Below are 16,923 nucleotides of genomic sequence, written 5' to 3'. Positions count from 1 at the left end.
TAGACAAGCCTTGCTAATGGATTCGATGGGGAGAGGTAAAAATAGAAACACTAAGAGAAAGAAAAGCGTCAAGAATGAATTTCAGGCTTCTGGCTCGAGCCACTGTATGGTGTTGTTGCCATTGACTAAAATGGATAAGATTAGAGGAGGAAATTGTGGAAGGTGGGGTGGGAAAGAAGTCAAGAGTTTGGTTTTAGCTGCTAATTTTGAGTGTTGTGATGCATCCTTGAGTAGATGTCAGGTCAGCATAGGAAAGGTTAGGCTAGAGATCCATATTTGGAGTCTTCAGCATATAAATTGTGAATAAATCCATGGGCTTGAATGAGAGTGTAGAGGGAGTATACAAATCCAGGGAGAATGACGGTATTGAGATTCTGAGTAGAGAAGGAGGGGATCAGGAAGAAGACTCAGAAAGAATGATCCGAGAGGTAAGAGGAAACCACGGAGAACATGGTATCACAGAGCCTGAGTGAGGAGAGTATTTTGAGAAGGAGACAGCCATCAGCTGTGTTGAAGTAGGTTGAGAATAGAAAAGTGACCACTGGTTCTGACAACACAGAAGTCATTGATGATCCTGACAAGAGTAGATTTATGGGACTTATAAGGTCAGAAGCCAGATTCACAGTGGGTTGAACACTTGAGGATGGTAAAGCATATTTGTATGTTGCTGAAAAAAATTCAGAGACAAGGAGAGGTTACTGATGGAAAGAGAAAGGAAATAATCAAGGGAACAATCCTAGAGCAGGTAAAGGGTAGTGAGATCCAGAAAGTAGGTTGAGGCCTTGCCTTTTGACCGGAGCAGGGACACCTCTTCAGGTGAAAAAGGAGGAGATAACTTTAGGCACAGGAAATAATCACCATCCTTATAGCTAATATTTATTGAGTTTATTATGTGCCAGGTAATGTTCTAAGTAATTTTCATTTATTAACTCATTTAATCCTCATAACAAGCTTTTGAGATACGTTCTTACACATACTCAGGTAAAACTTAGAGAGTTCTTTCTCATCTGATAGTTTAAATTGTGGAGTGGAAGGCAGATGGGAGGTTTGAGAAGGGAAAAGGTAGGACATAGTGTCACAGAAAGTAAGTACTCATTGACTTCCCCCAATGAATAAACACCCCCAATGAATTAATAAGTAAGTACTGACTTCCAGGCAGTATTGGGGTTCATTTGAGATTTGAAATCATCAATAAAAAGTGAATCTGGGACTTCCCTGGTGGTCCAGTGGTTGAGAATCCTTCAGGCAATGCAGGGGACTCCGGTTGGATCCCCGTTCGGGGAACTAAGATCCCACATGCCGTGGGGCAACTAAGCCTGCAAGCCACAACTAGAGAGCCTGCGTGCCGCAACTACAGAGCCAACGCACTCTGGAGCCCCTGCACCAGAACTAGAGAGAAGCCCACGCACCGCAATGAAGCGAAGAGCCCACGCGCCACAACGAAAGATCCTGCATGCCGCAACTAAGACCTGATGCAACTAAAAAATAAAATAAATAAATAAATAAATATATTTTTTAAAGTGAATGTAACACAAAATCCAAGTGGGTCTTTACAGCACTCAGCAGTCATACTTCAGTGGCCTGACTTAATTGATGCTTAATTTAGAAGCAGGGGTAATTTCCAATGCCAGGAGTCATAAAATATACTAGAATCCCCTACTAGCATCCTAGCCCTTAATAAATGTTCATGAAGCTGCTTTGGAAACTTGGCCACAAGGAACCCTTCCCCTACCCCACTACCACTCTTGCCCCTGCTCAGAGGGAGGAACCATGGCCTCCATGAGAGAATGATATATAGAATGAACTACCACAGCCCACCAGGATGATGACAGACAGGCACTGGCTGATTTTGACTCTTATACTTAAAAGGAGTCCAAGCTGGATGCTCTGTCCCACTGTACCTCACAGCTTGCCAGGTTTCCATCAGCAACAAGGGCACCTCCTTTACCTGAGAAATCACCATTAGCTCTCCCCATTGCCAAGCTCTCGTGAGTGCGGAAGAGGTACACAGTCTTTACTCGACACAGAAAGCTTTTGATTGACAACAAGCAGTAAGAGCTAAGATTTACTGAGCACTTACTCTATATCAGGATCGGGGCAAAGTGCTTTTTTACTATGCACTGTGTCCCTTAATCTTTAAAACAACACAGTGAGGTATGTATTGTTATAATATCTGTATTACAGGTAAGAAAAATGAGCTTTAAAGAGATTAAGTAATTTTTTTAATATCAGGAAGCTATCAAGTGAAGAAGCCATGAGTTGATTCCAGAAAGCCTGACTCCAGGATCTAGGCTCTTTTAACAAGTACATTATAACAGCAAATCAGTGAGCAGCCTTGCCAGGTCAAACTACTGTGCATATTCATGGTATCATACACTGCCACCATTCTATAAATTTTATTCAGAAAACACATGAATTTTGTTTTCATCTATGTTGAGACCGGTTTCTACTCTCCCGTGCTCTCAAAATGAGGGATTAATTCATTGGGGGTGTTTATAGAATTGATGGCTTTTATTCAAATGTCCCTCTTTTCATAGCAACCAGCCTATTAAAGAGAAGGGTTTATGGTTGTTGGTTTTTGCAAGCCTGGTGACCTACGTTAATATAATTTTCCCTGAAGTCAAATGTGTTGATACATGTGACACAGCATAAGCTGAGCTCTGTGGGCTCTAAGGACTGGCAATGACCTGATCTTTTCCCACCACATACTTATGAATTGAGAATTGTCCTTTACAAAAAATTCCCTGATAATTGAGGTCAATTTGAAAATTTTAGTCTCAGCATCTGGGCATCTTAACTGTCCAGGTTATTTGCGGATATACTAATAATATGCTATCATTACAATAATGATAAAAGCCAACAACAGGTCAAATGCTTACTCTGTGCCAGCTAAGGGCTTTATGTGCCCTTTTCATGTATAACAAATTCTTAGAGACTATCATTAACCCTATTTTGCAGATAAAGAAAATGAAATGGAGAGGGGTTAAGTGACTAGCCCAAGGTCACATAGTTACTAAAAGGGAAAATGAGAATTGAGAATTTAGAGCTTTTGAAGGCCAAGTCATCATTTGGAGACAGAAAACCATGGAAACAAATCAAAGCTTCACTACTTAGCAGTTTGAAAGATAAAGTTTACAAAACTGACTTTGCAAGGATGGCAGAACAATCCACGTAAAGCATCAAGTACGTACCTGCCAACTAGTAGATGCTCATTGAATGGTAGCTATGGTTATTAAGTGGAATGAGCTGGAAAGTTGAATAAGTGTTCCATAATTTTGATTTAATTGGTGAACATACGTATTTCAAATACCTGACCCATATCAAATATGCTCTTCTCTCCTTATTGTTTTAAGTGTCCAAATTACTCAGGTAATCAACCCACGCCCCCCTTCCTTCTACCTTTTTGGATGTGATCTGTGCCCAAGACTCCCTCAGACACACTAATTCTACGTAATTTGAAAAGTAACATAAATATTTCTGTTGTCCTTCTGTTCTTTCTAAGTAAATTTGAATGAATTCAAGATATTTTTCCAATGGCTTTAGGTATAGATGTTTGCAATGCACCAGAGCTCCCTGGGGGTAAGATGAAAAACAAACCCAGCTGGAGTATCCTGGTGACCCAGTAGCCCAGACCTGCCATAATAACCTATTTGGGGATGCCATGGTAATCTGGTCTGTGGCATTTGGCCGAGTGGTTCCAATTGTGACATATGATGATTCAAGTTTACTCACGTACACACCAGAACTTCACAAAATGACCTTTTCTGAGGTCTTTGAGGTTAGGGAGGGAGCAGGGAGGAGCACCGAGGCGCTCTAAACAAAGCAGCTTTGTTTTTACACCACTTGTTTGGACAAATGTCCCCTCATGTGCAGCAGCTATTTGCTGCTGGGCTCTTGGCAGAATGACTAAAATGGGACAGAAATTAAGGACACATTCTGAAGTCCCCTGGAAAATCACCCTCTCGGCAAATGTTACCCTTGGGATGGTAACTCAATGGATGATTTCTTGTCACTCACTTCCTTACTCACTTTTTTCCTTTACGGGCATTTTCAAGGTGGTTGAAATGGCTACTTCTTAGGCATCTGCTATGCATATCCTGTACCCGGTCCATGGAGGATGGAGCATGGGGAAAAACCATTTATCATCTTTGGGATTCATTCTCCTGGTCTGTAAAATGGAGAATTAGACTACCTTAGTGATTCCCAAGTTTTATACATATTTAATAAAGCATATTCAATTTTTCATTTAAAAAAGAGAAGAAAAATATCTTCAGAAACCACAGAAAATAAAGCTTCACAAACTCTTCTTAGCCAATACGGATATAAAAAGCACAGAATCCCAACAAAAGGGCCATCTGAATCTACATAAGGGCAAGGTATGTGGTCTTTTATGTTTTTAACCTTATAAAACCGGTAGAAAAAAAAAAAAACAACTGGTTGAGAAACTCTGGACCAGATAATCTCTAAGGTTGTTTTCAAGTTCAAGAAATCTATGGTTGTACAAAATTGCCTCCCAAAAACAATTGGTGTTTTTATAGCTCAAAGAAGAGAGATGTATTCTTAGAGAAGGATAAATCGTCAGGGCTTGAGAGAGAGTCAGTCATTTCCAACACTGACTTCTGATTGTTGATTCATAAACAAATGTATGTGCTGACCCACAAAACACAAGTTCTGATTAATTCTACTGATATTGGCCAGCAATCTAATTAATTTAGGCCCGAAGTGAATTTTTTACTTGAATTATCAATCTCTAATATCTTACTAGCCTAAGTTAACCAGATAATTTAATGAAGAAGTATTTATTAAACTACTTCGGTTAACTTTCTCTTTAACTCTTTTTTTTTTTGAGGGTTAAATTATAAAACTTTATTTTCATTACAGTTTAAATTCAGATCCCAAGCTTCCCATCTTTCTGTTGCACTTTTGATCTCTCCCTAATACCGTCTGTGCATATCCAATTCCTCCCATCTTCTTAAGAGCTGTTCAAATGCCAGTCCCACAAAAAGGTTTCCTCTTCTTCCACCCTCACTTCCTTGCAGGTGAAAAGAATTTCTCATGTTTTCAATTTCCCCAGCACTTGATATTGTGGGATCTCTTTAACTCATGTGCTTTACAAACAAATGGGTAATACATTTAAAAGAAAGAAACAGTAACATCTTAAGTTCTTTTTTTTTAAAGCTGTATTTTATACGGATTTTCTTTGCATGTGAACTTTTTTATTAATTCAGAATGGTGAGACAAAAGAGGAGAGAAACAAGATTAGACGTCGTAAAGGAAAAATCAAAGAGCAGAGAAACTGGCAAGAAATTGAATTAGAAGAGAAAGTGAGGAATAAAATCCAAAAAAGTTTTTTAGGGAAAATCCCTGTGTAAAGGAAAAGAATCCAAAGATACAACACATGTGCTTCATGACTCAAAGGTATTGGCTTTGTACCTGGGTGATTCATTTGGTGGAAAACATAGCTGGGTCAGAGAACTTTTTGCTGGCCCCAAACTTTCTTGGAGTCATTTGAAGCTTCATTTTGTGTGTGTATTTTTTCTCACTTCTTCAAAGGAAATATTAATTGCTTTTCAGAAATAGCCCTGGTCATTGGAGTTTATCTGTTTGAGCACTTGAGATTTAGAATTAGATCATGGACTTTGGAGTATGGAAAGTATTTAAGAAACTGGGACAGATTTGTTCCAAGCGACCTCTCTTTGTCTCCTGACAGGAATAGATAGATAGTAGGTCCTGCAAGGGAGCCCCGTTGAATAGGTCCAAAGGGGACAATCTGCCCCTTGGAAAAGATAGACTGGACCAGTGGTTTAGAACTTTTTGGACCATGACTCGCAGTAAGACATAAAGTTTACATCAAGACTGAGTCCCCACATATGCATGTGTTTTATAAAACAATATCTTACTACATGTGTTATACCTGATGTTTTCTATTCTAGTCTAGTCTTTTGTTGTTTAAATAAATACTGGCCAAGACCCATTAAATAGATTTCATAACTTATTATTGGATTTCTACATATGTTCCCCAGTTTCTTTCCTGTCTGCAACACCTTCCCCCAGACACACACACATTGCTCAAATACAGTACAGCCCATTTTCAGAAGCATCGCTCTCACTCCACCCCACATGTCAAAATACTTGCAGTTTCTTGAGCACCATGCTCTCTTTCACTTCCCTGCACGTGTCATTCTCTGTCTCTACTCAAAGCACTTTAGAGCTTTCTCACCCCACCTCCCTTTTCTGCACCAAGCTAACTCCATCTGGTTAAGACTCAACCCAAGGCTCAAAAGTCCTTCCCCTCAGGCTGTGTTGACCTGTTTTCTGCTCTCTCCCAAGCATCCTGGAGACATCCTTGTCTTTATCTCAGCCTCATCTTGCTATGTTACGGTGATCCATTTATATGCTTTTCTTTCCCACTAGACTCCCTGAAAGCAAAGGCTATGTCTTATATCCCCAGGAACTGGTCTACGGTTTGACACATACCTGGTTCGTAAATTTTGGACGAATGAGAGCCTGCCTGTTGGTCGGCACATAGTACTGAGTTGCTGCCTCCTTGGTAAGTTGTAGTCTGTTTACCACAAACGAGAAATGAGTATTCTTTAGTGGAAAATATGCACCTGAGTTGCAGTAGATGTGCTGACCCTCAGAATCTTTTTTCTGTTGCTCATAAGATATAGTGTAGCAAAGCAGGTGGAAAACTCAGGCTTTGGAGCTGCACAGAACTGGATTTGAATTTTGGCCCATTGGTTACAAGCTCTGTGACCTTAAGCAAGTTACTCAATTTTTTAAAATCTCAGTTCCCTCATCTGCAATAATGACCTTCTATGGCTGTTGTTAGGATTGTGTAGATGTTAAATAATGGGATATAAGCTCCGTGAGGGCAGGAATTTTTGTCACTTCGGTACCTTGTCATGGACTTAGAAAAATGGCTGGCACATATTTGTTGCATAGGTGAATATTTTGCTGCTCTCAATAGGCCCTCAGTAATTCAAAGCAGCTCTTATTCCTGTGAATATCTTATCAAGTTTGCACAGGATTCCTTGGAATATGCATGATGTGCATGATAATTCCTTATAACTTCTTTGGTCAGAAGTTAGGCTCCTACCTGTGAGAGGACACTTTCATACCCTGACATTCAACGATTCAAGATGCAGGTAGAAACATTTGTCTTCCTGAAGAATGTTGTATTTCATGCTGTTAGTCTAGAATGAAGTTTAGTCATTGCAAGGTTGGTTGATTTTGTAGAGGTCCTTCAGTTCTGTTTTTGAGTTGCCATGTATGGGCGTTTGATTCTTTCTTCTTCTCTTGTCTCTTTTCCTGTTAGACATCCATGAACCATATCGTCATTCACTACGTATTAGATAGACTCACACAGATTCTGATTCAGGGTCTTGGGAAACATGACTGAATTTCTCAGTGTTCCTAAAGTTGTTTCATTCTTTTCCTCTGCAGAGATCTTGTGTAAGATCCATAAGGATGGAAAATCCATTATTGCCTAATGTCCTTACTGTTTCCCATTTCATGAATAGAGGTTTGTATTCCTAAGTTTCATTTTGAGCCTTTCCTATTTTCAGTACTTTCCTGAGTATCTTGTGCCAAATAATGAAAGTATCGTTTTAAGCTTTTTTGAATTTCATTAGCTCACGGACATCTCTCAATACTACATTTCTACCAGAAAGACAAAACAAAGAAAGAAATTTTAAGAAGCAATTCTCAAAGTCTTCCACAAAACAGGACAAATAAAATGATGGTATTGCTTCATTTAAAAGATCCACATCAAAATGTTCTAACCTTAACTTTCTCATGCCAAAAGCCACTTCATTGTAGTATTTACTGAAGAATCTTTTAAGTAGTAGGGTTAAATGATCCAGATTATTAGTCCATTATGGTTGTTTACCTTGTATTTCACATGGTAATAACAGGGTTGTCCTACTCTTTTATATGTAAAAGTCTGCCAAAAACTATTTTACTCATTTGTTAGTGAATTTAGGTGTGAATTCCAAAGTGTGCTCCTTATCATAAATTCCTCAGATATATAATAACAGAGTGTATACAAAAAAAGAATGGTAAATCCTATGACACTATATTAATTTAATATCTTAAGTCCATCAACGGAACAATATACTAGTATACTTTTGTTCTCACACTGACTTCTGTTTTCAAACTTAAGATTACCCCTAAGTTACTATAGTCATATCAGACTAGGTGGGGCTCTTCATTACATTTTTGAAAGTAGGAGGAGGAATATATTTGGGGGAAAATAAGACATATTTTGTAGGTGGAATTAAGAGAAGGGGAAGCTTGCCTGACTAACTAATAGGTTTCACTTAGTTGGTTCAGTGTTGGAGGACAGGTAGACCACAGAAGGGCAGAGCTTTCTGGAGAAAAGAGGAGGGTTAACATTTATGGAATGCCTACTACGTGCTAGGTGTTTCACAGTCCTTTACATCCTCACACAGAAACTCTGGAGAAGATTATTGCATTAAATTAAAGATATGCTGCCCATAACAAAAATTCAGTCATCTGTCCAAAGTCCTACAACTCCTAGGGGGCAGGGGGCAGATTTGAACCCAAGCTTTCACAACTTGTGTTCTTTCCACTAACAGCACGGTCTTAGGATACTCCAGGTAAACTGTATGTGTCCAGTCAGGTGAATGTTGCACTTGACATCTTTTAAATTTCCACTTTACAAACAATTTCTTGACAAACTGAGGGAGAAGTTCCACACAATGGAACTGAGGTATCATCTCCGCTTTCTACCCCTGAATGGTTCCTCTGAGGGCATCACTGCAGCCTTTTACATGGATATGAAAACATTTAGTAGAGTGGAAAATATTGTGTTCATGGTAGCCAAAAGTTCCTATAGTACTTTTTTTTTTACATCAGTTCATTTTATACATGTTTAACATATTCTAATGACTGTTTCCAATGTGAAAACCAAGTTTAAAATAACTTGATCACCTTGTTTCAAACACAGCTGTTCACATACCATACTCCAGCTCCATCCATGTAAGTAAATCCTCTATAAAAGCTCCCAGGAAATTTCAGAAAAATATAATCTTCTAATTTAAAAGTTGATCAATTTGCCAAATGATGCAGGCAGGTTTGCTTCTCTAAAAGCTTCTGATAAGGTCGGATGTGCATGACAGACTCTAGCTATATCTTCACAGGATGCTCCATATTCCAGTGCAAGAGCAGCTCCATTTATCATTTCACCAGCACCTGGTCCTAGAATATGTGCTCCCAATACTCTGTCTGTTGATTTCTGCCCAAGTATCTTCACCATACCATCTGTGTCAGCGTTTGTCTTAGCTCTGCTGTTTGCAGCAAATGGGAATTTCCCAACTTTGTACTCAATACCCTCTTCTTTCAACTGCTCTTCTGCTTTGCCAACCCAAGCAACTTCAGGGTGTGTGTAAATCACCGATGGTACACAATTGTAGTCAATGCGCACAGCGCCACCAGCCATCCCTTCTACACAGATAAAGCCTTCATCCTCTGCTTTGTGAGCCAGCATTGGACCAGCAACCACATCGCCGATTGCATAGATATTTGGAATTTTAGTTTGGAATCTGGTATTTACTAGAATTCTACCTCTAGGATCCAGCTCAATTCCAAGCTCCTCTAGTCCCAAATTCTTAGTAAAGGGTCGTCAACCAATGCAAACCAGGAGTACATCACAAGTGATAACTTCAGCTTTATCACCAGAAGCAGCTTCAATAGAAACATCAATTTTTCCATCTGACTTCTTAGTAGCACCAGTAAATTTGGTATTCAATTTAAATTTAAATCCTTGTTTTTGAAGGATGCGTTGAAAGTTTAGATATCTCCATATCAATTCCAATTCCACCAACATGACCCCAAAACTCAACTGCTGTCACGTCTGCACCAAGTCTTTGCCAAACTGAGCCCAATTCTACACCTATTACTCCTGCACCAATGACAACCATCTTTTCTGGAACTTTTTTTAAAGACAAAGCACCTGTAGATGACACTACTGTATCTTCATCAATCGTAATTCCAGGAAAAGGAGTGACTTTTGAACCTGTGGCTATAAGAATGTTCTTTGTATCAATAACTTGAGTGCTGCCATCGGCTTTCATAGCGGTGACCTGATTTTTCCCAGTTATCTTTCCATATCCATTTACATGAGCAACCTTATTCTGTTTGAATAAGTGGGCAATTCTACCCGTTAAAGCTTTTACTGCATTACTCTTCTGCTCCATCATCTTCTCTAAATTCAAGCGAACTTCAGACATTTCAATTCCTCTAAATGCAAAATCTTTTCCATGGGCCATATGGTAACAATGAGAGTTATTCAATAAAGCCTTGGAAGGAATACAAGAAACGTTCAAACATGTTCCACCGAACATGTGTTTCATTTTTCTCAACGCAGACTACCTTGAAGCCTAACTGGGCAGCTTTAATAGCAGCAACATATCCTCCAGGACCAGAAACTATCACTGTTACATCAGCATCAATTGGTTAATCTGCATAAGTTCTCAGTGGCACTGCAGAAACTCCTTGCAGACCATGAGATATTCGATTGAAATGGCCTCTCTTATATTCCTCAGTCAGAAGTCCAAAAATCAGCTTCACGGGGCTAAAAACGTGGTGTCATCAGGGAGGATTCCTTCTTAGACTCTAGTGGACACTCCAGTTCCTTGCCTTTGCCACCTTCTAGAGGCTGCCCACATTCCTTGACTCGTGGCTCTCTCCTCCCATCTTCAGCACCGACAATGTTGTGTCATCACGGCTTCTCCTCTGACTCTCCCTATAGTACTTTTTAATAATAATAAAATTGATTGCAGAATGGAAATATTACAAGGAAAAGTAACATGCTATAATATAAACTCCTAACGATATGAATATTAAAATGCAATCAAATGCATATTGAGGACATTTGCTCTATTGCACAAACACAGGCATCCAGAGTGATGTCTTCTCTCTACTGTTCTTGCTTTTATCTTTAGCCGTGTGAGAAGACTTTCAAGGGTCCTATTTCATTTCTCAGAGTGACAGGCTCATCCTACAACAAGCAGAGTGACTGGCCAAAGCTAACGGCTTCCTTGAATAAATTCATTTTCTGGTGATTTGGGTTCCCCTCTTCACAAGACTTCCTGAGATACTGATCATGGAAGGGAATATTATCTCTTTAGTTCTGGGCACTTAGTCAGCACTCAGACCACATTCCTGGCTGCAGCCTAGAACATCACTTCTGGCTGGACTCACTTCTCCTTGCCCACCGAGATCAGCCAATTCACTGAACTTTATTGATTGTGAGCTGCTGATTTATCTAGTCTCCTCGCTTCACGTGTGAGGGACAGAGATTTGGAATGACTTCCCTCTGCTTACATAGCTGATGATAGAATGTGGGCTGGAATCCACATCTGACTCCCAGTCCAGAGCTCTTTCCACTCCCCGGTCCCTCACTTATTAATACATTCATCAAATATGTGTTAGATGCCTACATGCGTGTAAGGAACTGTGACTTAAGACACAGATCCTGCACTCAAGGCCTTTACCCTTCTCTATGTTTTTGATTTCCAGAGGGTCTGAGTTCCATTAGGAAGATGACTCTATGCCAGGGCAATCTCTCTACCCTGGATGGATTGGGCAATCACAACTTGTTAGGTACAGCTCCATTTCTAGTATCCAAATGTATTGTTCATAAACAGCCTATTCTCTAGTCTTCTTTTTATTGGGTTTTCTCACCCAAACATGACATTATTGACAGATAATGTTTAAATGGGTGGGCTCTGAAGATCAAGCTATTAATACCTCAAGTAGTCTCCATTTTCTCCCTAGTAAAAGATAGCATGGATGTGTATGCGTGTGTGTGTGTGTGCATCGGGTGTAGTGCACTGAAACACTCAGAAGAAAACCATTTGTTCATGAATGGGCCACAGTACAAGCTACAGATTTCTTCTGGGCCTCACATGGCTGCCACATACACCAGACTACCAATAGCAGATAAGCAGATTTTTGTGAACTGGTAATTTTTAATAATTTAAGCATACTTTTTCCCATTATTTTAAGGACCTGTTTTGGAGCTTCTTCATTTGAACAGCAAGTATTTCCTGAGGGCCTGCTGTGTTCCCAGTTCTGTAAAGTTTTGGGCTATGGGAAACTGAGTCAGATATCATGATCCTCAAGTCACTTTCATGCTTCTTGTGCTGTCATTCTTGCTTCAGTTGATCCTGAAGTAAAAAGGACTCGTATGTCACAGAGGAGGTAGCTGAGGCCCCGAGAAGTTTAGTGACATGCCAAGATCCCCAATACTAGCAAGTGATAAAGCTGGGGCTAGATCTCTGATCTTTTTGCCACTGGACAGTACTCTTTTCTTTTTTAACTACACAAGATTGCCTGTCAATATTTTTCAAAAACACAGGATATATTAGAGAAAGAATTCCTTGCAGACATATAATTGTGACCTCATGACAGAATAATAACAATGAAATGAAAATGTTAAAGTTAATTTAAAATGTTACCTAAAACTAGGTCATGAATGTATCCCCTAGCCTTTCCTCCCCATGGGCATAAGTAAGTTCCTTTCCCAAATGACTGGTTTGGTTTTTTACACCCATGTGAGTTACAAAGACCTTTTTATTACAGGGATCCCTGCTGAACTTCTCCTAGGGAATGACTGTGTTGGGAGAAATACAAGTAGCGAGTTCACTGGGCGTTTATAACTCGAGAGAAATCTCCTGCTAAAGCTTGGAGCTTACTGCTCATCCACCTGATTAACTTTGTCTGGGAGGTGGTCATTAGCCTCCCAAACCCCAGAGGTTTGGACTGTTCAGTTACACTAAGCCCAGAAGCAGGGAGGGATTAGGACACAGCTTCCCTGGGTGAAAATGGGGAAAGCTAAACTGCTTCCAGATTGCAGTTCACTGTCCTTATACTGATTTCTGGAGGACTTGAGAAGGTCCTGAAGCAGAAGGGACCCATTGGCTTTGGAGGCAAGAAATGATGGAAATGCACAGTTCATCCACAAACCAGATGCTCTTAGCATCACTCCCTAGCTGGGTGACATTCATGGGACTCTTTCCCATTGGTTTCCACATTTGTCAAATGAGCAAGAAAAACATAAAGAATTACAGATTGACAGTTTGGTAAGTTTCCCTGATGGTCACCTTACTGTTATCTACTACGTGGGCTATGGTGTTGTGTAGCCTGGGAGAATCTAAAAATCTGGATTTGGGGACTCTTGATTTATTTGATTTATTGTCAGCAGATGACATTAAAAGTAGCTTGCATTTGCTGAGCAAATCTAGATGGACAATGGTGGGTGGAAACAGGGAGTGGCCAGGATGGTGGCCGGAATTAGAGATTGCAAAGCACTTTCCCACACATTGTGTCATTGGATTCCTGCAAAGTCCTTCAAGGCAGGTATTCCTATTGACAAATGAGACAAATGAGATTTGACAAATGAGAAAATTGATGTTCTAAAAGGTTAAGCAATGTCCAGAGCTCACACACAAAAACAGTGGTGGCAGTATAAAAAGTAGAATATAAGCCAAAGCCCTTGTTTCCTTATGCGACATACCAGAGAGTGATGAGAATCTACCACAAAGCTTTGTAGCTATCCTCAGATAATCAGCAACTGTTTATAGTATATTATTGACACGGGACTCCAGTCTTCTATTCTTTCTGGACCTCTAGAACTTCTCTTGTTTTGGCTTCTCTTCCCACCTCCTCTTGATCTATGTAGCTCCTTCAGCTTACCACTTAGACACCACTTCCTCCAAGAAGTCCCCAAGACTTTGTTAGGTGACCATTCTTTAGGCTTATGTGGTATCCAGTGATTATCACCACTTTATCCTTACCACTCTAATTAAATTACCCATATTGGAATATCACTGTCTAGGCACTAAAACTAGTTATTTACAAATCATTCACCAGTGGTTATTTTTTCACCATTTAACCCCAACATATAAGATGATAAGCTCTGTCTGGATAAATATTTCTTGAGTAAATGCTGTGTAAGCTACTGTAACCAAAAGGGAATTTGCTTCCACATTACCCTTGGGGTAGGAGAAGATGGAAAGCTCTTTTAAAGCCATCTAAAACAGTAGCATTCCCAGGAGGAGGCTCTCAGGAAACCAAACTCTATAGCCATTTGCTTAAAACATTAGGTTATTCCCAGAAGTAAGACTTAGAGTTGGGAAAGGACTAAAAGTGTGATAAGGATGGAAGTTAGTGTTTGTGTAACTCTATGGGGAAAGAGGTGAGAGTAGATATTTTTGGAGTTACTGGAAAACTTAGCCATGACACCCTGCCTGCTCATGTGTCTGGTGCTATTGCTGGGAACCAAGCTTCATACCAATCCTCTGTCAGATATCAGTTCCTAAGAAGAGACTTGAACTTGCTATGTGGTTATTTATAACTGTATCTTCCTATTTGGTGCCAGATTAGAAGACCCTACAATACCACTGATATATGTTATCAGAACCACATATCGACAGAGTATGATAATCATGGTAGATGATGAGCAGGGTGTAGGACTCACAAATCGGGTAAATACAGAACCCAGCACTTTAACCTAGAACCTGTATATCCCAAATCCTTTCAAGTATCTAAGAATTAATGAATGCGTAAATGTAATCATCACATAAAATGAATTAGTGGAGTCCTGGCTGCAAGGCCATTTCTGCAATGGCAGAATCTTAAAGGACATGGAGAGCTTGACAAGGGTTGAGTATTACAGGCATTGTGCTGAACTTTCAGCGAAAGCATCCTAGGCAGTGTGTAAACAAATGGACATGGCTGTGCTCCAGTTAAACTTTATTTACGAAAATAGGCAGTAGGCTGTGTTTGGTTCCTCAGACTTTCCTGATCCTGGTGTAAAGTATAGGTAGCAATTTACAATTTTATTTCCTTCTGAAAATCCTTCCTTTGTTCTCCTTTGCCTACAAGCTGAAGCACAAATTCCTTAACTCTATTCCAATCTGAGCAGTACTTTCATACCACCTGAGAGTTTATGCTCTTTTTCTTCTCTTTGTGCTCAGTTCACATCGTTCTGTTCTTAAGGCTTTCTGCTTAACCAAATCCTACCCATCATTTGTAGAAGATGTTCTCCAGTGGGGTAGAGGGGTTATATCAGAATCATCTGGGGAGCCTTTTGACATTAGACATAGTGCTTATCAACCACCCTAAATTCTGATAGGCCCAATGAGGAGGTGGGGCAGGGCAGGGATTTGTATAGCTTGCAAATGTTCCTAAGCTTATTCAGGTGATAGACACTCGCCCCCCAAACCAGTGCTCTATGGCATTGCTAAAGTCCCACTTCCTCCAAGAAACCTTTCCTAACCACATTAACCCATACTCAGCTTTCTTCCTTTGGACCCCATTAGTCCTCTTTGGCCAAAAAATTCATCTTTAGCACTTACTGTATTTTTTTGGTTTTTTAAGTGTTTCATGTATCTGCCATTGTTGTTCTAGGTGCTGGGGACTCAGCAGTGAACCGGATGGTAAAGACCCTTCTCTCTGAATATTACATTCTAGTGACAGAGAGAGACAGGCAATAAGCATGTGCCCAAAGGAATGGAGGAGATAATTTCAGATAATGAAAAAAAAACAAGCTAATGGGATAAGGGGTGACCAGAGAAGGGAGCTGGGGATAAGAAGGTGCTGTTTTGGATAGGAGAATCAAAAGGGTTTTATGGCATCTATAACTGAGCTAAAAGTTGAGTGCAGAGATCTAGGGGAAAGGAATTATAAGCCAAGGGAACAGCACAGTTTTATCTTTCTTTTCTCTGAAAATGCTGTTGAATGTAGAATGTTGGAGTAGTCAGCCTTAGAGATGATTAACAACAGTTCCCTTATTGAGGACTGCCAAATAAAATGCAGGATACCCAGTAAATTTGAATTTCAGATAAATAACAAATAATTTTTTAGTATAAGGACAGATTATAGTATAAGAACTAAAAAAATATATTATTTATCTGAAATTGAAATTTAACTGGCTGTCTTTGTTTGTCTTCATTTTGTTTGTTTTTTGGCTAAATTGGACAACTCTGCAGTTTACTCATAAGAAAAGTAACCCAGGGCAATTTATGTTTGATACCATCCAGTTACTTGGAGCTGAGTTGGAACAAACTCTGAACCTAAAGCAGAGCCAATTCAATTTGGTGTTGATATGTTAGAATATCTTACATTGTTTTCTAACTGTTTCCTTGGGTAGTGATTTGTCTCCCCAACAACTCCTTACGGTCATATTTCCTGTGACTTTTATTTTTTTATCATACACAAGGTACAATATTAAGTACTTAATTCATTCTTTTATCCCCTTTCTATTATAAGCCTACAGTAGAAGTACTGATCTGGGTACAAAGAGGACATGGCCTCTGTCCTTCAGATAATGAAAAATGTGTATATATAAATCACTTTAAATCAGCTAAGAACATGATAAAGTGTCACTGCAGAAGAGCGTGATGGCACTGGTGTTCTGAGCAGGGACAGATGGCTTCCAGCCGTGGGATTCAAGGAAGACGTCAAGTAGAAGTTCCATCTGACTTGGGACTTGATTGATGGCAAGGATTTCAATAAAGGATTACAGAGAACATCATCTATGCAGAGAAAACAGCACAGACCAGGAGATCGTGGTGAAAATAACAGGACTTACTTGGGGAACAAATCCATCCCTGTGTTTGCAGCTGAGATTTGAGTAAAGGAGAAGAGTACGTGATGCTGGACCTGGGTTAGAAAGAACCCTGAACACCAAATAAAGGTATTTGGATGTATTAGAAAGGTCCTGGGGGTCATTAAAGATTTTTCATCTGGCACTTGGTGTAATGAGTCACGTATGAAGAAAATCAATCTTTTGACGGTATAAAACATGGAGACCAGTGCGAAAGTGACTGCAAAAGCCCTGGTTGGTTAAATGAGGGCTTGACTATAATTTATAATGAGAGAAAGGGAAAGATG

At 39.7% G+C, this 16,923-nt stretch overlaps 1 long non-coding RNA gene and 1 pseudogene across 1 annotated transcript; one reads left to right on the top strand and one right to left on the bottom strand.

The window, feature by feature from the left end:
• The first annotated feature begins 4,273 nt into the window (after positions 1-4,273).
• Positions 4,274-16,709, top strand: LOC141275880 (uncharacterized). Its single transcript, XR_012324412.1, has 4 exons — positions 4,274-4,376; positions 5,229-5,418; positions 6,452-6,550; positions 16,300-16,709. It is a non-coding gene; the product is annotated as an uncharacterized lncRNA (long non-coding RNA).
• LOC117313974 (dihydrolipoyl dehydrogenase, mitochondrial pseudogene) lies at positions 8,878-10,339 on the bottom strand (annotated as a pseudogene).
• Positions 16,710-16,923: the final 214 nt, after the last annotated feature.

Source organism: Tursiops truncatus, chromosome 1 (assembly GCF_011762595.2).
Source record: "Tursiops truncatus isolate mTurTru1 chromosome 1, mTurTru1.mat.Y, whole genome shotgun sequence".
Lineage (NCBI taxonomy): Eukaryota > Metazoa > Chordata > Mammalia > Artiodactyla > Delphinidae > Tursiops > Tursiops truncatus.
This window is presented reverse-complemented; position numbering and strand designations above follow the sequence as displayed.